The sequence below is a fragment of the Canis lupus genome, chromosome 37, assembly GCF_011100685.1.
Source record: "Canis lupus familiaris isolate Mischka breed German Shepherd chromosome 37, alternate assembly UU_Cfam_GSD_1.0, whole genome shotgun sequence".
Classification (NCBI taxonomy): Eukaryota; Metazoa; Chordata; class Mammalia; order Carnivora; family Canidae; genus Canis; species Canis lupus.
In genome coordinates this window covers 2,772,016-2,791,673 of record NC_049258.1, presented here as the reverse complement: position 1 = coordinate 2,791,673, position 19,658 = coordinate 2,772,016, and the positions used below count along the sequence as shown (strand labels likewise).

Here is a 19,658-nt window from a genome sequence, read left to right as displayed (position 1 = left end):
TAAATGACTTTTTCAAAGGACTAATAGCAAATTTTCTAGATTTTCAATGCTGATAATTTTAAGAACCAAGTTTTAATTTCAGTGTATGATTTATAATAATGGAATTTCTCAGTGGAAAGATAAATGCTAAGCCAGATGATTTGAATTAGTTTTCAAAAGAGAAGGGTGGAGGCAATTTTACACTGTGATCTCATTTAGAATATAAATACAGAATTCATTTTCAGATTGATGATACCAGTTGCAACATTAATAACTTCACAAATTGGCTAACATAGATTTCTCTGTCCATGAATAGTTTTGTCACTAGTTGTTTTTTTTTTTTTTTTCTAAATGCATTTTTCCTGTAATATGTTCTTCAGAATGGACAATTTCAACTTAATAAAAGGAATGGTGACACTGTTGCCCTCTTGGGACTAGAGTAACCACCTCAGCTTAAAGAAAATTATTTTTTATACTACATCCAGATGCTCTGAATTGCTAGCATAGCAAATAAATAGTTATTACCGTAACAGATTCTTTATCTTTGGCATTCCGTTATAAACAATAAATTTTTAATAAAAGTTACATTATGATCAATTTCTAAAATTACCAAAATTATGAAGAAAAAAGTCTGCTTCTGTAAGTAGTAGATTAGATGAACAAAAGTTTCTTCCCACCGCCCTCTCATTTCCTGGGAATGTCTGTACTTCCCCATTCTTTGACTTTGGGTCACAATGAGACCCTTCTAGGCCAACTGGATGTTTGAAGACGTGAAGCAAGCAAACACTTGAAATGCATTTGTGCGATGAACTTCCTTTCTAGTATTTCTGTCATAGTCACGAGGAGACATTGCCCCAGGTAGCTACTGATACCTTAGTCTTCACCCCAGAATGAAAGCGTGTAGGGCACATTCTGCGGTGTAAAGCATTGTCATTGGGATATCACATCTTGATGCAGAATCATACCAATAGGGCCATTGTCTTCAGTATAAACAAATCCTTGCATTTTATGATACTAATGCTTTATGGATATTTGCTATTAATTTGGAACAAAGTTGGGGGTGTTGCTGTAACAAAAACGACATGTATGGCATTGTTTTGAGATTGACCAGGGAATGATAATGACACTTCCATGGGAAACAGAAAAAATGGTAAGGAAATTAAGAAAAATTATGACCCGAATTGTAACATAATGGTGAAGCTTTTGACAAACTATAGCCTGCTGCGCCTTGTGAAATGGGAAACGTACCTTTTAAATTTGTAAAATTGGACATGATGATTTACACGCAGAATATTAGAAATGTGTGCCAACACATTTGATAAGGTATTGCCTAAAGTATTACCTGCAGAATGAAGTGTAAATATACTAGGCCCATATATCCTAGAACTTTTTAGTTGGAAAATAGAAGTTTCTCATCTCTCATTTCTTGAACTAGTAAAAGTTCTTAAATTAAAGGCAAAGGGGTGAAGTCTGGGGACAGACTATATCCAGGATGTTATCAATAAAACATGGCCTCAAAGTAAAAGATAGATAGATGATAGATAGGTGATAGATAGATGATGATGATAGATAGATAGATGATAGATAGATGATAGAGTGGTTCTGAAACTCTTTATGAAGATCTAAAAGCAAAAAGTCAGTACCTAGTGGTCCTTTTCAGCTATGCAAATTTCTTTTAAAGAAATATCCATAAAAGAAAGGGACACATCACACTTCAAAAATAATTGATAACATAATGTATGGCACGTGGACTTGACAGGAATACATACATTGAAGACCCGCATGGCTTTGATAAAGCTGCATTAGGAAAAGCTTTTTGTTGTTGTTGTTGTTGTTGTTTGGGGTTTTTTAGGAAAAGTTTTCTTAGCCTGGAGTAAAACAGAATGACATGGATTTGTGGTAGGAAAAGACTTCTAGGCCTAGAACTTTCTATGGGAAAGAAACAGGCTTAGAAAGCTATTCAGCATCATAAATAAAGAATAAATTATTTAAATGCTTTCTTTAGAAGTGGCCAAGGAGATAGATGAAAAAGGAAAAGAGTTTTCAGAGGGCAAAGCCAAAAGCCATGGAGAATAATGGGCTGTTGGGTCACTCCCATAGAACAGAACCAGGGTGGAAAGAACCAGCAATGTATGCCCAATGAAGCTTCAGGATTGCCACAGATCATTCTCTTCTTTGTATTGCCTGCTTTTCTAATTTTCCCATTTTTCTCTTATCCTGGCATGTTTTACCATTTTATGTTGAGAATGTGTGATAGCCCATAGGACAGATAAATTTTTTTGATCTCCAGATTAAAAAGCCAGTCTTAGAATTGATAGAAATAGGAGAGCTATGCTTCCCTGTCCTTTCATTTTGATTAGCCAATGAAATGTTAGCAGACAAGAAAGGGACAAAGGCTCAAAATATACCATAGTGTCAGGATCTGTTGTCATGTGTGGCTGCCATTATTAGGAGAAGACCTTGTGGAGACATGAGGCCACCTCAGCTGGGATTCTAGACATAAACACTTCGAGATACGGATTGCCAGCCATAAATCCTCGGTCAAATTATCTATGAGAAAATAAATATTTATAGCTTATCATTAAGATCTATAAATGTTGGTCATATAGCAATGGTTTAATTTTTTTTTAATTTTTTTTATTTATTTATGATAGAGAGAGAGAGAGAGAGAGAGAGAGGCAGAGACACAGGCAGAGGGAGAAGCAGGCTCCATGCACCGGGAGCCCGACGTGGGATTCGATCCCAGGTCTCCAGGATCGCGCCCTGGGCCAAAGGCAGGCGCCAAACCGCTGCGCCACCCAGGGATCCCTATAGCAATGGTTTAAAAAATATATATGAAAAGAGAAATTAGTGACATCAGCAAGATGTCAGCATGGAAGTCTCCAGTGCTTGTTCTCTCACAGAAACATCAATTTGAACAGCTATCCATGCACAAAAATTCCTTCACAAGATCTAAGGATATTCCCTGTGACAAATTATAGCACCTGGGAGGAGCAAAAAATTTTATAAAGGCTCACTGAAGAATGTAGGAAAGATAGTGTCACTTACCGGATCACCCTTCACCCATGTCCAGGCAGCCCAGGGCAAAGAGACACCTTCCACCACCACAGGGAAGTAAGGTAGGTGCCCGACTTCAGCCTGGACCCCAGCACCAGGCCTGCTCCAGGGCTAGACCAGTCTCTCCAGAGACCTAGCCACCAGGCCAGCTCCTGCAGACCCAGGAACATCATGTTGTATAGCACTTTAATTATATGTAATTTTATATGTAATTTATCAATAGGGGTACCTGGGTGGCTCAATCTGTTAAGTCTCTGTCTCTTAATTTAGGCTCAGATCATGATCTCAGGGTCTAGAGATTGAGACCCGAGTCAGGCTCCACACCCAGTGGAGGATTCTCTCTCTCTCTCTCAAGCCCCTCCCCCTCTAAAAAATAAAAATAAAATTTTAAAAATATATCAACAAAAAAAATTACTAGCAATTTGTCAAAATATTAATGCTGCCCATTCCTAAGTATGAGGGCATGAGTGATTTTTGTTTCCTTAATGTATTTTTACATTTATTTTACACAGTGTTTAGCCTTTACATAATGTTCAAAATATAAGAATTCTCATGCAAACCTTATTCTTTGCATATGTGTTCAAATATTCCAATAGGTGATATATCTTTTAAAATAGGCCACATACAGTGACTATTGAGATGAATAAATGTTTCACACCTTTGATGATTGCATAAAGTAAGCATTTACTTACTGATCTGAAAAATTGCTAAAACATCTATGTTTTCTGATATATAGTCATGTGATGTCGGTGACTATAAAATCCCATGATCTTAAGATTTTTATTTCCTTAATGCTATCCTCTAAGCTAATCCTCTGCCTGTTATAGTCTCAGATATTTTTATAGACTCCAAAATAAAATTATTTAAATTATTTTTTGAGAATGTTTTAAACTTTCAAATGAGGCCTGCTCTCAGTAGTATAAAAAAAAAAACATGATTGTGCTAAGAAAAGGGTTCCCAAAAAATCACGAACCGGGTAGTACGTTAATCACTGATGCTTCTCACAGGACAGTTTTGGAATTCCACCTTCCAGTTACATGATGAGATTTCACGTTAGGCTCCCTGAGCCCGGATGGAGCCACACACGTGGCTCGAGCCACAGAGCTTTAAGCACAGCGATATGTATCACAACTAGGAAGAGTAATGTGTGTTCTACACACGTATACATTCCACAAACATGCTAGAATGTTCTAATGGCATAACTTCGTTTACTCTGATTTATACTCCATTTTTTGCTGACAAAAAAAAAAAGTGATGAGAAAGAAACTAGCTGATGTCTAAAATGTATGGAGTAGTATAAAATGTTGCACATCTATAAAGAAATAACCAGTTTAAAAGCACCATTCAATTAAAAAAAAAAAAGTTAAGCAGTCTATCCATTTCTGGCTTTTAAATCCCAGCTGTTACATCTGTTCCTCAGAGAAGGCTTTTCCTGAGAGCCCAAACCCATCAGGCCAAGTTATTCCTCAGGGAATACCCTCCCCTTTCCCATCATCATAGTTTTCACACTCCACTATAATCCTCATTTTACTATTCCCTTTCATACTATGATATCTAGATGGACAAGATATTAATTTATTCACGTGTGGATCCCAAATGCCTAGATGTTACTAGTACGTAACACATAAAATTAGTAAAGAATAAATTAGTCCTAAACTTTTGAATGATTTTTCACCAGAATATTATTGGAACGCAGGTATACCATTGATTTCCATATCATCGATGGCTGTTTTCACCTCACAAATGCAGTGTTGAGTCGTTTTGACAGAGACTGTACGACTTCGCTAAGCCTGAAACATTTATTATCTGGCTCTTCACAGGAAAGGCTGGCTGATATCTGCTCTAAACAAGCTGGGATATGACAAGTCAGAAGGATGAGCTAAGTAAAAATCACTGGGGAAGGTGGAGAGTGAACACCTGAGAGACCAAGTGAAAGCACCGTTTGCAAAAGTCTAGAAAGGGATGTTAATCTATAATTTAGGGAAAGATACAGATAACGACAAACATGATCAGAATAGTCACTTGACCAGTGCAAGACACATGGCCAGTGATTGTCCTCACAGGCTTTGGAAAAGAGAACTGACAGTGTCTCATGTTTGCTCTAATGAATGAACACCCCCACGTTTCACGACTTGACGGGAAGTTCAAGTGCCAATACTGACATGAAAGGGGAAGGTGGAAATACAAGGAAGAAATGAGTGGGCAGATTTACAATTCATCAAGATATGCACAGTGTCTCCTATTTTAGAAGATACGCTAAGACCACCTGTCTGAATTATGCAAGTTAACAGCTTTCCATAAACATAGCTTTACAAATGCTACGTAGCATTTTCCTAGCCCTTTTGTACTGATGAATTGGAAATCTAAAGTGTTTTCTTTTTTTGTTGTTGTTGTCTTTATCCATATAAGCAGCAAAACTTTTTTTGTTAATTGGGAGGCTTTGCTAAATTCCAGCACTGTAAAATCTAATACACACATCAAGGACTTCCCTGTTAATGTTGGAAACAGACATGTCAACAAATACAAGAAAGATATCTGGGTGCTAGGAACAGCACAGGAAAGTGACTGAGTGATGCTAATAGAGCGAGGATTGAAGGAAGAGAGGTGTTGAAGTTTAGGTCAGCCTCTTAAAAGAAGTACAAATTCAACTTCCGGTACTAGTCAACATGTTAAAAATCTTGAATTTCCTTGAGGGCTTACAGTTGATTTCCAAACTGTATACTTAGTGTTTCTTTTCACAAATGTACTCTGTGCCTCTGCTTCAAGCAGGGTATAAACAAACCTAGTAAATCCAACATAATTGAAGGTTTTGAGTTATATTCAGTTTCCCAAACTCAAAGGAGAGAGGAGAAGCCTCTATTCACTCAGGGTTCAAATCGCTGTTCTCTAAGGCAATATTGACTGAAGGATTTGATTGCTCTTTTTGACATCTCCCAAAGACATAGTTTAATGATTTTCAGACATACACAGAGCATCAAAAAACCATTATCAAATTATTTAATATGTTTATTTTGAACTCACAATCAGGATGTGAAGAAGGAGAAAATCTTTTTTATTTTTCTAAAAACATTAGGAAGTTTTCACCTTTCATCAATCCAAAATTTCTCATTTTTGCTTATTAATGCTTCAATAAGATGATATGATGTCAAAGAAAAAGTCTTGGGGAATGTAGCTAAACTATAGTATTAAATCATGTTTTCTCACTACAGGGATAGACAGGAATGCTTTAATCAATTTGCAATTTCAGACACTATGAACTTGATTCAAATACTGAAACGTGCCAGGCTGGGGAGTTTGAAAGACATTCAGAGGCTCTGAAGACATTCTCTAACAAACTTGTCAGAAAATATAAGCTGGTTTAATCTGTGTTTTAAATATGATGACTGCTAATAGAACCTTGGTGACTCCTTCCAGAGGAAAATTTTCATTCAAAATACATATGTAATTTGGAAATATTGCTTATAGTATTTCTTCATTTAAAAGTTTGGGAAATATTGGATTCAGATAAGTGACAGGAATATTTTTTAATGTATCTACTTTTAAGTATGCAGAATTACCAAGTATGATGTTTTAAGAGATAAAACCTACTTTCATTTCCTTTAAGTGAAATTGTAGAAAATGTGTAGGGCAGATAAAATGAAAATTTATTTCATGTTGGAATAAATAATGAACCAATAAAAAATGTAATATTTGTGTGATCTTAGCATTGGGGGAAAAAAGGAAAATGCACTTAAGAAAAATGAGAGCAGAAGGTGTAAATGGCAAAACCATAGTGATGTTTTTAAGTCCACTCTTCAAAAAAATGGAACAGACTGAAAACTGAACAGCTGTGTCCAAACTAGCTCAGCTGTGGATTGCAATCCCGCTTACGGGGAGGGCCGGCACAGCACAGGTAAAGGATGGGTCCAAGCCCAGTGCCCTGGTAGACACATTTTTGTGGGGCTCTTCAATAGAATTCTCTTACAGTGTTTATGAAGCTTTATGCTTGTAGTCGAACTTTATAATATTTCATATCCAGGGAGAAGAAAAGAGGAATTCTTTGTACACAAAAGATTGTTTCATTTGCTAAGATATTTAAAACCAAATTTATACAAATGTTTTTTGTTCATTTAATGTTTCCATTTTTGTTCCTATGGCCCTTCAGAAGCTTCTGATGAAAGAGAGAGTCCAACTCTTGAGATCTCAAATAATTAGGATTCAGTCTGAATTATGCTTCCATTGATACCCTTAGTATTAACTGAGGCCAATTATGTATCAGCTTCCATATATAATGATAGAAAGAAGGATTAAAACAGTGATCCTATTTAAGAAGTTTCTAGTCTATGACTTTGAGTTCTGTATTTACCAATCATTCATCTTAAGTATTACCTCAGTTTTCTTATTTCCAAAATATGTGCTTTGGAATAATAAATTTAAAGCACTCATCCAAACATTGCATTTAATTATTTGAATGCAACTGAAATTTCCTCATTCGCATCTTGAAGAGGAAAAGAATAAAAAAAAAAAATACTTGTCTCCTTTAAAGAGAAAATATGATACAAGCACAAACAAGTTATGCTATAAATAATATAGTCTTATAAATCTTTATTACTATGTAGTAGCAATGGAATTTTAATTGACTTTTCAAACATGAAATATGAACATGGAAAAAGACCAGAGAGCCAATTTCTATGACAATTTGCTCTCAGGCAGAACTGAAAACATTTATTAAGAAAGCCACTACATACAAATATCAAATAATTATGTTGTACATCTGAAGCTAATATAACATTATATGTCAATTATATTTCAATAAAATGTTTTAAGACACTACTAAACAATATTGCCTTTGCCAATATATAACATCAGTAACATTGAAGTTACCACACTTATTGAGAGTGTATTCATAGTTTATAGGGCCCATTTACACTAGCAGTTAGCTCTCACCTATTCATATATAAAACATTCCTTAAGTAATTAAATCTATTAGGTATATGGACAAATAGATTAGGAGAATACATTTTAGATAAATTAAAATATATGGTTATTGGTAACACTTTATACTTTCATTTGGAAATTTCCAGAAGCAATTTTTTTCCCTCCTAAGTAAATTTGAATTGCAATGAAATCCAGGGCTAGTGTTACGTTGCTTAAATGGCCTCTGTAAGGTGATAAATTCTTTATACCTTTGTGTCTCCTCAAAAACCCTTAAAATTTGCTAGGAAATAGTCTGAAAAATAAGATGAAGCTATGTAGCTGAAAGTTAAAATATTGCCTGTTTCAGTTTCTCACCTCAAATCTAAAATATGTTGGGAAAGACATTTTATTGTTTCCCACAGAAAGTGGGATCATCATAACCCAAATTTACAATGTTGCATTTAAAATATGGCCTAGATTATGGTATGAAATATGGCCGGAGATTATGGTATGAAAACATTTAAATGTATGCAAAATACACTGTAAAAAATACTTGTTTTGAAGTTGTTTTTTTCTCTTGTGATTCTAAACTCATAGTAGCTGCATTAAGTAGCACTTGTGAGACAAGACTCTAAAATTAGGCCAGCCACTGGAAGATTTAAAAGTTGAAGTTTGAACACTTGGTGTCACAAATTATTGCTTTTATAAATAGTCATGCTATCATGCTATAGTTCACTTAATTCTTGTTTTTCTGCTAAATACCACTTACTTGTAACTGAATTTGTTTCAAGTTATATCCATTATAAAATTATTTCCAGAAGATGATTTATACTAAGATTTGAGCATTGAAGTACTTTCCAAAACTTCATAATAAAGCTAGAAAAAAAAATAATTATATTTTAACTTTTTTGTCTATAATTCTGTTTTAATGCTAACAGATCCATGAGACCAATTTCTTGACTCAATAAGTAAGGTTTAATGACAAGAGCTTTGACAGATACAGTGGAGGATAAAACAAATTGTCTTTTTATCCACAAATAACCTGTTGTCTAAAAGGGAATATTAACTTGTTTGTAATTGATAAATCACCAAACTCTATACCTGAAAACAATATTACACTGTATGTTAAGTAACTGGAATTAAAAAAAAATTAGAGAAAGAAAGAAAATAAAAGGAAATATTAGACACACACAAGCATTTGAATTCAAGAGAGATACTTATAAATACAAATTAAATACATTAAATAAATTAAATAAATACATATTTTAATGCTAAAACTGTTACAAATTCAAAAATATTTCTAGCTGAGGTTATCAGAGAGAAAGAAGTTTGCATTTAAACTTATCATTAAAAGATAGGTAACAATGGACAAGTGGAGTTTGGTGAGGGAATGGAGAAGAGTTACTTCAGGCAAGTAACAGAAAAAAAGGAGGCCAGAAATTATGAGAATATGCAATTTGTTATTGGCATCTGCTGCCTGGACTCCAGATTTAAATGAGCCACATGCACATATTGGACAGCAGTCAAAACAAAGGTTAAATTGAAGATCTCTGCTTAAAGTTGAGTTTTACTGGATGAACTTTATTCCCACAATTAGTGGGTGGAATCATTAACAACAGTAGAACAAAAACACAAACAAAACAATAAACTGACCATACAGAAGGGTATGTGTCTGATTTATTCTTGGCCCTGTATGGAATGGACAAGGACAATAAATGAGTGTTTATGGAAATTTACTTTCCAAAACTGCTTACTCGCACAAGTTTGGAGCTGAAATTCTTAGTACTTATGTCACTTATGTCCATCTTGAGACCTATAATGGTTGTGAATTAAATATTTCCCAAGCCTCTGCTAGGAGAAAACAGTAAGCCTCTCCTGGAGACATTCTTGAAAATGTGGTCTCAAAGCATTTGTCAGATAAACTTTTAAGGGATATGAGACAATTTTAAAAATTTACAGAACTTACAGAATGAGAAGTAGTAAAAGCTACGAACTAAAGAATGAAACTCAGAGAAAGATATTGCCCCCCCCAAAAAAGAAGAAAGAAAGTAGATATTTCATTTATGAGGTACAGTTTATAATAAGATGTGTTTAATATATTTGAAAAAATTAAACAGGGAATTGGGAAAAAATAAGGAAAAAATGATCAAAATTGACATTTCTTAAAACACAAAAATAACTACTAAAAATAGACATATAACAAAAAATGGAATAAAATGCAACTGGACAAAGCTAAGGAGAGAATTATGTGCAAGATAGCTTTCCTAAACTTACACAGAATGCAGTAGAGATGGATGAAAAATAGAAAATTAACTTAAAAGACAAAGAGAGTGGAAGAAGAATTCTAATATGATTTCTACAAGAAAATAGAGAATTCTGGCATAGGAATATTGGAAAATAAAATTGCTTAAATGTTTTTCAAGTTGAGAAAAGATGGAAATCTTCAGATTCAGAAAACTCAACAAAATCATTCACAACTAGATGTATAATATTAAACCTGAATAACAGTAACAAACCAAGATGTTTTTAAATACAAATAAAAGGAAAACTACCTTTAAAAGGAAAACATCTTTTTTAAAAGATTTTATGTAGTGATTTATGAGACAAACAGAGAAAGAGTCAGAGACACAGGCAGAGGGAGAAGTAGGCTCCCTGCAGGAGGGACTCGATCCCAGGACCCCGGGATCATGGCCTGAACCAAAGGCAGACACCCAACTGCTGAGCCACCCAAGCATCCCTAAAAGGAAAATATTTTAAGCTGACTTCTCAATAATAATAACTGAAATCAGTAAAGTAATGGAAATGTATTTCAAGAGCTAAAAGAAAAGAAATCATCCTAAAAATGTAAGTACAGAAAAATTAACTTTCAAAAATGGAAGCAAATGAAAACATTTTCAGATAAAAACTGAGAAAATTTACTAACAGATTCTCTAAGGGAATTTCATATATATATATATATATATATATATATTTATACACTCACACACACACACAAAATTATCACAGAACGATTTGTATGTGACACTGAAAGAATAAAAGATGAGAAAAAACAGATTGTGTATGTTTCTGCACACTTAAAGTTTAACTGTATAAAATGACAAAAAATTAAAAAATAATATCTATTTCAGGTTAAAATATAGGCATGGATAAAATTGCATATAAATGGGGAAAATTAAGATGGGAATAAAATGTCTAAGTTTTTTTTGTATTATTAAGGTAAAAATTAAATATACATTATAGTTATAATATATAATATAATATAAATACATATTAAATTAATGTAAAATAATTCTAGAGTGACCAGGAAGGATAGAAATTGATTTTGTAAATTCTAATATAGTAGGGGGAAAATGTGAATTAGTAAAATAATTATTTTTTAATTTCTTAAATTATATATTATATATAATTAATTATAATAAATAATTTTAAAGGCAAATTTTAAAATGCATAAAAGTAGGAAAATAGAAATGAATTCACATAAAAGAGTAACCACAATTGATATAAAATAACTGTTTAAGAAATAAACACAGTCTGGATTATAAGACTGCTATAAGTTATTCAGAAGAGATATATGTATAATAAGGGCACAGAATAATTAAAAATAAACCATAGGGTAAAGATATCTCAAGGATGCTTTAGCCAAAATATAACTGGAGTAGTATATTAATAATTACTATCAAAAAATTTAATTAAGCAAAAAAAAAAAAAACAAAAGGCAAACAAAAGTAGAAGTGACAGGATATATTTTAAAAGAAGATATAATATTTAAAAATAGTAGTCATCTAATGATGTAGTTTTATAATGTTTCTAGAAAATCTTAAGAGAAGTAAGTAAAGAAAATTTAATCACTAGGTGGAAGATTGTAATTTGTCCTTCTTGGTAATTGAGATATTTAGGAGACACAAAAATTAGTAAAAATATTAGATATTTAAAAAACACAATTAGGAAAATCCTGTGTGAAATTGAATTCACCTTTTGCATCCATCTATGGGGCAGCTGCAGCTGCATTAACTTTTTCCTCTTCTTTTCATCAGGTATAACTTGTTACATAAAGCAAGATAATTATTTTATGTGACATCAAAGTGTCATGATAAATAACAGCTATGAAGTGGTTTTCAATCTCCAAATAAGTTTTGAAGAATTAATTCTTCAAATAAACTGCTTTACTAAGTTGTGGGTTTTCTTTGTATTCTAAATTTCAGTTCTGGGAAGTTTCAGGTGTCTTTTCCCATCTTCTTCCCTCACAGTACACCTGAAAGCCTTATCAACAATTGATTTCCATTCTTATTCAAACGTAACTATCAGGCTTCTGAAGTTGAATATATATGTATTTTACCCAATTTCAGGACTTAATACAATATAGGAATTTTAAAATATACTTATGCTTCAGATCATTTGTCCTTTACTAAGTTGTAAATAGAGTTTATTCAGATAAAGCTTAACTTTATAAATTATACCAATATAAAGAAAATATTTTTTAGCTCTGATGATTTATGATGATGATTCCCATTTTCATTTCTCTTTCTCGTAAATATGATATTGAAAATCTTTATTTGTTCTCTGATTACATGGATCCATCTCAATTCCTTCTAATAAAAGACATTCTTATAAAACTCTTTTTATGGGATTATTCATCCTCCTAGATGCTAAATAGATTGATAAATAGATATATATTTATTCCAGTAGTTTCTGCATAAATGTCTGTCTGATTAGATCTAACAGGTATCAGTTTACCAAACTCAAAATTGTGTTTTCGACATGTGATGAATGTACTTCATTCAATATGGCCCATGTGATCAAGAGCCCTTTTATTTTATGTTTTATTGCAGAGGACAGAATTAGGATCAAATACAATGACATGGATTTTAGCTCACTATTAAATAACCGCTCTCTAATGTTAAAACTCTCTCAAAAAGTGGTGAACTGCTTCAGAAAGAAGAAAGAAAAGAAAGAAAGAAAGAAGAAAGAAAGAAAGAAAGAAAGAAAGAAAGAAAGAAAGAAAGAAAGAAAGAAAGAAAGAAAGAAAGAAGAAAGAAGAAAAGGAAACCCTTACACTGGAAATATTCAAGCAAAGGCTGAATCTGTTCATGTAATAGGTTTTTATTTAAAAAAGGGAGAGAGAGAGAGAGAGAGAGAGAGAGAGAGAAAGAATTCTTTACTGAATATATGGAATCTTCCAAAATTAGTATCATGCCACATATATCCTTCCCTACCACCATCTTTATCCTTTACTTCTCCTCTGCTAACCACCTTGGTAAAAACCACAATGGTTTTCTATTACCTAATACAGCAAAGAAATGTAATAAAAAGTGAACAAAACCAATAGTTAAACACTCACTATATGTCTTTATAAAGTCCATTATTACTAATGTCATTTTTCTCAAGAAATGAAGGGATCTCAATGGTCAGACATATTTTATTGACTAAACATACCTTGAAAACCTCATATCTTCAGGAACTGGGTTTAGGCCTAGGTACAAAATAGTGAGCAAAGTAAGTTTGCAACTTACACTCACTAGGATTAAAGTATATTGGGGAAAGAATGGCATTAATTACATAAGTACACGATAAATAGGTCTTTCAAACTTCAGCTCAAATTGAAATAAGGGCTATGGAGTAGAATAACAAAATGGATGGAAATAACTTTTGTTGGGTGAACAGTGACTGTTTTTCTGAAGAACTGAATTTTAAATTGAGACCAAGAATGAGAAGAAATCAATCAGGCAAAAAGAGAGATGGATAATGACAAGAAGAGAAAAAAACGTTCAAAGGTCTGAAACAGAAACAAACCTGGGTTTTCCCAATAACAGAAAGAAGACTAGAGTGTCTTAATCTTGTAAGAGGAAGAAGGTAATATTGGAGAGGATGATAGGGTGAAGTCATGCAAAACCTTACAGACCGCAGTAAAGCATTTGGATTTTATTCTAAGAGGGTTGGAGACCATTGAAGGGTTTTAATGTGAGAATTGACATGTTGAAATGTGTGTATGTGTGTGTGTGTGTGTGTGTGTATTTTTTTAATTTCCTGCTCTACATAGAGGATGGATAAGAGGATTGGAATTTGGAATTGTCTCTACCAAACGGAGATTAATTGGGAAACTGTTGTTATGACCACTTGGGAAATTATTCTGGCTTGGACTACCATCTTAGAGGTAGAAAAGGAGAAAAACAGAAAGATATATTTTGGAAGTTTCATTAAAAGAATTAGGATAAGTATTTTGCTGGAGTGAGATCCAAGTAGTTTCAAGAAAGACTGAAGTTTTGACTCGAGAGTTTCCTCCTACTAAATGGGCAAAGAATGAAAAGTTCCATTTTAGGCAAGTTAGATTTGAGATATCTGCAAATGTGTCCAAATGTATAAGTTCACATCTCTACCTCCTCCGCCCAACTTCCCATAATTATTACCTTACCCCACATCACCTATGTACGCATACCTGTTTTGGGTCTCCACAGGCTCACTTGGAACACATTTTTAACTGTTCCTTGCAAATACCAAGCACATCTATTTCTTTCAGGTTTTTGCCTCTGTCATATATCTGTTTGGAATACTCTGGATGCTCCTCTTCTTCATCCAGGTTCTCATATGGATATTCTTTAGAGTACACAAATTCCTTGAATCAAAAAGATTTATCCTTTCAGACAGCTGCGGGGTGGAGGTTTAACTCTACTCCTGCTTTCCAGTAATCAATCACTGCATCGTATAATTTGAGGTAGGTGCTCCTCCTACCATGGTGATCTGTGTTGCCTGTGCTTCAGCCTAGCAGTTGGGTACGAACAGGATGACTAATGTTTTAATGGTGACTCTCCAGGCCTTCACAGTTGGCTTCTATCTGACGATCAGCATAGCTTAGAGGTGACATTAATTCACAGAGAGCCTACTTCAAGCTGAGAGCAGCTTTTCTGTTGAATCATTTTGTTGCCAAAGGTTGCCAGGAGTTACACACATGAAGATTCTTCACAAATGCTTTTAATGATGAAAGGATCCAAACTTTATTTTAGGCAATGCCAAGGTGTGCGCCATTTTCACAACAAGCTTTGTATTCAGCATTGGAAAAAAAAAGTCCAAGGAAAGCAATTTTCTAATTTTACAGTAGTTTTAAAATGGCTGTGTCTAAGTTTTTGAGAATAAACTTCTGTTGATGACAGTGTATATTTATCATACATTTTCAAGCAGAGCAATGAGTTAAAGATTAGACAAACATGACAATTACAGTCCCCCATCCAAAAAAAAAAAAACAAAAAACAAAAAAAACTTGGCATGAGGTACTCTATGTATAAAAAAGGGAAAGTGGGGATTTTCCTAAAGAAAGAATAGGTCTGGATTATGTTAATTGTATCTTATAGCCATCAGCAGAGATAACTTGCCATTTACGTTTCAGGTACTTTGTTCTTTCACCTCTATTCAAGTCAACATCTGTTTATTGAGAAATGAATATCAGTAAATCTTTCTGTTATTATGGTAATATCAGCTCAAGTTAATTCCCTGCTGAGATGGAAAAATATGATTCAGACAATGAAAAACATATGTTTTAGAGAGACAGTGTGCCATCAAACTACATCAACAATATAAATGATTAAAATGTTTCTATAAACATCCTTTTCTTTGTCAGTAATGGATGAAACCCACTTGCTCCCCATTGTTCTATTTTTTTTTTATGAACAGCTGTTAATGTCATGAAGGAAACTTATTTTTACAATGTTATAATTAAAACTATATATTATTACCTCTTTTGTCACATACATTAAAGAAAACTCAATTATTTTGATAGGTAAGCTTATGAATGAGATTCTCTCTTAATAGACAAGTAGATCAGAAAACAGACCATTGTTCAGATACCTGCATTGTCTTCTTATTATGACTGAATAATGTAAGAAATACTTTTAACACTGATAGAATAAAAAAAAATTTCAGAACGATTTCACTCAAGTAGGTGAATTATAAAAATTAAAGTGTAAATAATCAGGTCACATCTAGTCACACTGCTTGCTGATTATGCCCATATAAATTTCTCTTAAAGTACAAAGAAGTTAAAGCGGTGTGTAATGCTTCTGTAATTCTCATCTCAATCAATAGCTTCAAGGTGGTGTTCCTTTTGAACTACCCTTACAGAATGAATTACTGATAGTTAAATGTTACATTTACATTTATTATTCTCTGACATAATACTCGAAGCCACTGAAGATTCGTAGCAGTAGGAATTTCTTAAAAGTGAAAAAAGAGGTAGAAAAGGTAAAACTTATTTATAGGCCATATATTCCATATCTAGTTATAGGCCTATATTCATAATATTTCATTAAAATCAATGAAAAAAAAACATGAGTTAGGGAATGCTCAACCCTGATGCATGACATTTTCATTGCAAGAAAAGGATTTAATCAAAGGAATAGGCACTGTAAGCTAAACATAAAACACCTTCCGAGATTAATATTGAGACTATAGTCAGGAAAAATGTGGTAGCTTATGATATTAGGTAACCAAAGAAAATATCCCATTTGTTCTGCTTGTTTATTTTTCCATTTATAATGAAATAGACTTGGCCTCCATTATGATCCATCAATGGTGGAGAAGCTGGATGTTGACTAATAGATTAGTATTTCCCATCACATCAAGAACATATAGCTAGAATTGCATATAATTTCTAACATTACACTGAAGCCAAATGTTGTTGGTTGGAAAATCATATGCTTTATGTCTTGCTGCTAAAATTTTTGCAAAACCAGACATTCTGGAAATCCAGAAGTCCATATTTAAGTCCATATTTCTCTAAAGAAACAATAATACCTAGTGTAAAAATAAAGATATGGAAAAAATTTTTAAATAAAAAAATAAAGATATGGTCATACGCTATTTGCATGACATTGACTACATTATTAGACTTCATTCAGTCTTGTTTTCTCACTCACAAAATGAGAATAACAAAACAGATATACTAGTTTTTTTCATGGGCTAAATGTTATATGTATATTATATATATATATATATTAGACTATATATATATTCCCTAAAATACTTCATGTCAAAATTAACATTTTATAAATGATATTTTCATCATCAGGCTAAATCTTATGTAAATACCATACAATTCCAAAGGGTCACTCGATTGAGCCAAAGGATAATTTTCAATGTGAGGCAACAAATATGAATTGAACATCCACTATGTATGCAGCAATTTTTATATGTTGTGGAGGTAACTTAGAGAGTTAGTAAAATGTGACTCATATGCATATAAAATTTATACAGTAATGTAAATTTTGTACTTGCCTTGCCGGAATGCATTTCACTTAGAAAAGATAAAAGCAGGTTTATTCACCTCCTTTGCTAGATAAAAAACGTTAAGATACCAATCACTGAAATTCCCTTGCTTTATGTCAATACTCAATCCAGAGGAAACCCCTACTGTTTTGGTATCTTATCAAATTCACCAAACACAATCTCCTCTCCTACAATATTTTCTTCCTAATATTCTTTTACCAAGACATCTCACAGTTCTTCACGGTGAGCAATCTCCCTGCAGCAAGAAATACACATAACTTTGTTTGGCTACTCCCGTGTTCCTGAAGGTCTTTGACTTGCAGGCATCAAGACACCTTTATCTATTTGTATATATTGTAGAAATGGATGAAATTTTTCCCTATCCAGATAAAAATTTGAAACTTTGCCTAGGATAGGTAAAACCCAGAAAAAGTCAAAGTTCAGTGGGAGGGACACATGACCCAGTTCTTAGCCACTAGCTGCATTACACTTACCTACTCATAGCGACTGACTTGTTCAAAGGTAAGTACCTGACAAGCTGGTTTAATCAGAATGAAGAACGGTACATTGATGCAATTACTGTGAAACCTTGAGTTTTCTTACCTGCTGAGTATTATGGTTTGTGCATATGACACTGGAATTGCTATAACCATTTTCCTGCTGTAGGAGAAGCCAGCTTGAATAACAGAACAAAACAAAAACAAACAAGCAAACAAATGAAAACCCCAAAACCAAACAAGTCTACAACAGAAGGAACAGCCAAGAGAATCACAGAGAAATAGAGCAAGAACATTGATCTAACTATCCCTAATTGGTGCCCTTCTTCTGAAAGTTGGAAGTACATATCTAATAAATCATTTCATTTTTGAAGCCAGTTTTGGCTGCTTTGTCTGTTATTTGAAATTAAGACTATTCTAACTGTTGCACATGTGTTATCATCTATAGCGTTGACAGGCATCACAGAGATAAGATTTTCTGGATGTAACCATCAATTTGGATGATGGGAATGAGTCAGCAAGAAATGATACTTGTGCCTCCAAGATTGTACGCCTGAATGATTAAGAAGTTTGTGGTTCTTTTGTCTAAAGTAGAGGGCATAGACTTTCTACAGCAATATAGGAACAAAGGAAAGAAAATGTGAGTAATTGAGAGATGTGCACATACTAAAGTTACATCTTTAGCTCAGAAGTGTGAGAAAAGCTAAGAATATATATATATATATTTTTTTAATGCAGAGTTTCTGGACCTATACCAAGAGAATTTGTTTTAGTATTTTGGGGATAAGTCTCATATATCAAGACTTATTTAAAAGAAGAAGAATAGAAAAGAAAGCAGCAAAAAAATATGTGAAATGATTGGGTTATAGATCAAGATGTGTCAGAGTACTGAGAAGATGGGCAGTTTAAAGATATAACCATTAGTGACTATTATTTTCAAGGACTGCGCTAAAGGCTAAGCATGTGTTATTTATCTTAATACATCAAACTCTAATGTAATTACGAATAGTCCCTCTTTTCAGATGGACATAAAAGTGCTTGACTCTCACATACCTTAATTTGTTCCAACATATTCTGGAATGTTATTAGCATATGGAGGCAAATGATGTTCAAACAAATCTATTTAAAATGATTCATGTCTTCAGATTAAGTATCATATTAAGGCTGGAGAAGTAGAAGAATAAATATATATATGTGCCTGAATCAAGTTTCCAACATGCAGTGTTTATGATCAGGTCTTGTGGTGGAACAGAAGTTTCTTAAGCTTCACCGCCTGATAACAAAAATGGATGTGATCCAGAAACATGCTTGGTTGAGTCCCTTGAACACTTGTGTGCTTCCCTTCAGTTTTTGCCTGACAGCGTTGAGCTGTCTCTAGAAGAAAACCCCTGCAGATAGATGATAGATAGATAGATGATAGATAGATAGATAGATAGATAGATAGATAGATAGATAGATAGATAGATCTTCTTCCAGATGTAGCCCCCTGACAGGGTTATATGAGCTGTGATGGCAGCTCCTGTCCCAGATGTAAGAAGACTGTTCTCATCCTTCAAGAGGGGGTGGTTGACGTGTGTGGACCTAACAGCTGCCAGCTGGTCGCCTCTCCTGCCTCTTGGTTCTTAGTGATACTGGCTGGGCTGGAAGCCCAATCCTCATGTTGGCCTGGTAACACTTTGTGATGCCAGCACCTTCTGCATGAACCCCCCTGGGGGTGCACCAGACGCTGCAAGGAATGGACTGTGGTGTACTTGACTGCCCTGTTTGGGGATTTTTTGAATTCAGAGCACAAGGAAAGCTATGCCCTGAACAAGTGTGTGTGACACCACTAATGGGGCTTCAGTCTGCTCCAGTCAGAATCTGCTTTTGTTATTCAATTCATCAGTCCATTGGCTAAGTCACATGTTTCCAGACGCTTCCGGCTTCCAAAGATAATTACCTCATTGTTTTGCTTGTTATCTACCAATAGCTTATCTC

The 19,658-nt window shown here is 33.7% G+C and overlaps 1 long non-coding RNA gene across 3 annotated transcripts; it reads right to left on the bottom strand.

The window, feature by feature from the left end:
- Positions 1–2,100: 2,100 nt before the first annotated feature.
- Positions 2,101–19,301, bottom strand: LOC111094385. 3 transcript variants are annotated; one of them, XR_005384940.1, is made up of 5 exons: positions 18,735–19,301; positions 14,366–14,895; positions 8,702–8,808; positions 3,028–3,188; positions 2,101–2,529 (listed from the first exon to the last, which is right to left on the bottom strand). It is a non-coding gene; the product is annotated as an uncharacterized LOC111094385 (long non-coding RNA). The 3 variants fall into 3 exon arrangements; XR_005384941.1 differs by lacking the exon at positions 14,366–14,895; XR_005384939.1 differs by lacking the exon at positions 18,735–19,301 and having other exon boundaries at positions 14,366–15,079.
- Positions 19,302–19,658: the final 357 nt, after the last annotated feature.